The sequence below is a fragment of the Mustela nivalis genome, assembly GCF_964662115.1.
Source record: "Mustela nivalis genome assembly, chromosome: 8".
Taxonomy (NCBI): Eukaryota; Metazoa; Chordata; class Mammalia; order Carnivora; family Mustelidae; genus Mustela; species Mustela nivalis.
Genome location: NC_139027.1, coordinates 59,962,281 through 59,965,980, shown reverse-complemented (window position 1 = coordinate 59,965,980; position 3,700 = coordinate 59,962,281). Strand labels below are relative to the sequence as shown.

At 41.0% G+C, this 3,700-nt stretch overlaps 1 long non-coding RNA gene across 1 annotated transcript; it reads right to left on the bottom strand.

The window, feature by feature from the left end:
* Window positions 1-1,320: 1,320 nt before the first annotated feature.
* Window positions 1,321-2,146, bottom strand: LOC309872505. The gene is made up of 2 exons (XR_014315917.1): window positions 2,084-2,146; window positions 1,321-1,734 (listed from the first exon to the last, which is right to left on the bottom strand). It is a non-coding gene; the product is annotated as an uncharacterized lncRNA (long non-coding RNA).
* Window positions 2,147-3,700: the final 1,554 nt, after the last annotated feature.

The following is a 3,700-nucleotide window of genomic DNA, read 5'->3' as shown; positions in this document are numbered from 1 at the left end:
TCATTTAACCGTCTGCCTTTGGCTTAGGTCACGATCCCAGGATCTAGCCGCACCATCAGCTGTGCCCCCTGCCAGCTGGTCCCCCTGCTTATCCTCTCTCTCTCTGTCAAATAAATAAATAAAATCTTTTTTTTAATGTTAAAAAGAAAACTTAAGGGAAAAAAGCGATATGTGCAAAATACCTGGCACATAGTAGGTGTCTAACAAAATAGTTGTTATTAATACCATAATTTTAATCTTTCTCCTATTTTTGGACATTTAAGATTGTTTCTTGGCAGATTCTTTGTGTTGGAGTCCAAGAATTATTACTCCCTTTTCAGGATCTTGATCTTTAGGTTTTAAATTCCTTATTTTGAAGTTTATCTAGGCTGATTAAACCTCAGGGCATTGATTCATAAGGGCTGATTAGTAAATTAAAATGCCAAACTGAGCAATACATGTATCGGTTGCTTAGAATGCATTATCCTTAGTATTTTGCTGAAAGCACACTTACTGATTCTTGCTTTGTGAGTCTCTATTTTTAACGTTGTATTATCCATTCTCCTTCAGGTTGTATTGATCATAAGTGATGTCACCACGGCCATGGACTATTTCAGAATCCCACTGCCTGTTCTGCCTATAAGAGGCATGAGACCTGGGGGAGGAATACACCCAACAGGCATAGCCTCCAAGGAGGGACCAGCAGACCAAATAGGAAAGTTCCAGGAGAATTAGTAAATAGGATTTCTTTCTAAGGGACAGGTTTAGTGTAATAAAAGGGATTTTGAGATGGACAGTTTTTAGGATCAGGAGCAGGCCAACGATAGAGTGATAAGAAGGTCCATCTTGGTGACATAGGAAGCATCCAGTAGCTAAAAGACAATGGGGGAACAATTAAATATCTGGGAAAAGCAGAGGTCAGATTTACAAGGTTGGGGTTCAAGGTCAGACTCTAGTCCCAGCAAGAAGGCTAATCTGAAAACCAATAACTAGCACTGAAGATTAGTCAGAGAGACTGAACACAACTCAAAAGAAAGCTACAGTCTAACCATTCGTGAATGTGCCCAGGGTCTTGGTGCATTCCCAGAATGGAAGGAAGAACTATTCTAAATCCCTGTCACTTGTGCAGAGAGAGAAGGACATTATGTCAAGGGTCAGCCTGGAGGCGTGGAAAGGTTTTAGTCATGAGCATGAACACGAACAAGGAAATGTGTCCATAATATGAATGGGATTGTGTAGGCAAACTGCAATGCAGAATCATGTTTCTGAGATTTCTTGTTGAAAATCAGTACCATCTGTATCAGTCAGGATCCAGAAAGCAGATGGCACCGTCAAACCAAGTCATTAAGGAGCGTTTAATAAAGAGGTTATTTATAAAGACAAGATTTGGAGGGAAAAAAGAAGGGATGGAGTAGTGGCCCAAGGCTAGTAACAGTAGGGAGCAGTTTCCACACTTACCTTTGAAAGGGCAAGGGGAAGGAACAGTTGCTGAACCTTTGAGGGTGAACTTCATTTGAGGGCAACATAACAGAAACAGTGATTTTGACAAAGGGAAACAGTCAACCTATGGCAACATGGAAAGGAGGGAGCCAGGGAAATAAACATCCCTTCCTCACTCCCTCACCAACTTCCCACCAGTACCAGCACCGCCCCTCCCATTCAGTGAACACGGATAGAAATCGGAGAGCAGGGAGCCCATTGCTGCAGTCCATACAGGTCAGTCTCTCAGGGCACAGAGGAGGCAGCAGAATGAATCTGAAAGGAAAAATAATCTCTGATGTGTAGATTCTCATTAAGATTAATCAAAGTGTGTAAACCTGGTGATTCACAGACCTGTACCCCTGGGGATAAAAATATATGTTTATAAAAAATTAAAAATTAAAAAAAAAAAAGAATATTGAACTTAAAAAAAAAAGATTAATCAAAGTGTCACTTTCTAGGCCTGAGTATTTTGGCTTTTTCTACCTTTTTTTTTTTTTGCCTCCGTCGTTACATTTTGGATTTTAGACTTATCTTCGTTTGCGTGAATAGCCCTCTATTCCACTAAAGTCACCCCACCCAACCTCCCCGACTCCCCACCTTGGAAGAGTCAAAGTATAATCACCTCTGAGCTGCTGTTTATTCCAGTCAAAGCTACAGCTGCCCCAGGAACGGAAAGCTGGGTCCTATAAGAAGGACAAACATGGTTTCAACACGGTTGCCAGTAATTTAGGTAAAGTCCTACAGGCCTGTGAGGAAACCATCAGACCCCTCGAAGCCAGCCCCTGCCAACTGGAGAAAGTTCGCTTACAGCAAACCTATCTGAGGGGGTTATCATCACTCGGACAAATAGGTGGAGGCTTCATTCAAATTTCCATCTGAGCAAAACTATCAGAAAGGCTAAATGGAAAGGGTACTCCATTGACTGTTTTCTACTGCGTTTTTGGCTTTGATGGCTTTTTCAGTTTTTGTCCCTGGCAAAGTAAGAGACCTGGTCTTTTTTGTAAGATAAATTTTGGTGCTGAAGGTTGATCGATAAAGAAAAAGCTAAGTGTATTATTTGTGGTGTCTAAATGGGGTGGGAGCCCCCAAATGTGGGGTGTCGATTGGGTGGAGGCCAGTGGCACAGGACTTGAAAGAATTTACCTGAGGCAGAACAGAGGAGATGGAAGGTTATTGAACACACCGCAAGGGATTCCCAGGCAGAGAAGAGGACATCTGCATACAGGTAGTGGGACCAGGGCTGTTTTTAAAGGGGAAAGAAGGAGATATCGCGAGTTATGGAATGTTCCCTTTTTTGGTAACAGTGCCTGGTTTTAAGTAACCCATTGATATTTTGGCTCATCTGATGGGCTAGTCTGTATTTAGCTGGGGGAGGTAGGGTCACTGTGGGCCTTTCGACATTCCATTGCTCAAGCCTGTTTGCCTAAAAGTGGCCTCTACATTACTGACACATTTAAATTGCCTTCTACCAATACATCCTTTCATTAATATTAAAAAATCAAGAGTTGAAAAAAATTTTTAAATAAAAATAAATAAATAAATGCCAACAGTTGTAATTGTGGAGCAAGTAAAATGTAGAGTAAGTGTGATGTAACTTCTTTTTGTGAATAGCCTCTGTGCACAAAAGGGTATACAACTTTTGTAATTCTTTTCCTTTTTTCTGTTATGTTTGTTCTGATTATACTTATTGAAATGTAAAAATAAAAGTCAACAGCTGATGTTGAATGAGAATTTATTATTTTATTTTATTTTTTAAAATAAATCTCTCTCTTTTTAAAAATATTTTATCTTATTTATTTGTCAGAGAAAGAAAGAGAAAGTGCAAGAGAGCTCATAAGCAGGGGAGCAGCAGGCAGAGAGAGAAGCAAGCTCCCTTGCTCAGCAGGGAGTCTGATGCAAGACTTGATCCCAGAACCACGGGATCAAGACCTGAGCAGACCCTTAACCAACTGAGCCACCCAAGTGGCCCGTTGAATGAGAATTTAAGAAAATCCTGGATGCCTGGGTTAAGCATCTATCTTCTTCTCAGGTCATGATCCTAGGGTCCTGGGATCAAACCCCACATCGGGTTCCTCGCTAGGAGAGAAGCCTGCTTCTCCCTCTCCCACTCCCTGTGCTTGTGTTCCCTCTCTTGCTGTGTCTCTTTTTCTGTCAAATAAATAGAGTCTTTATTGAAAAAAACAGACACCAAAACCCCTGAGATGTTTCTGATTCCTCTTGAATATTTTGAGTTGTTTGA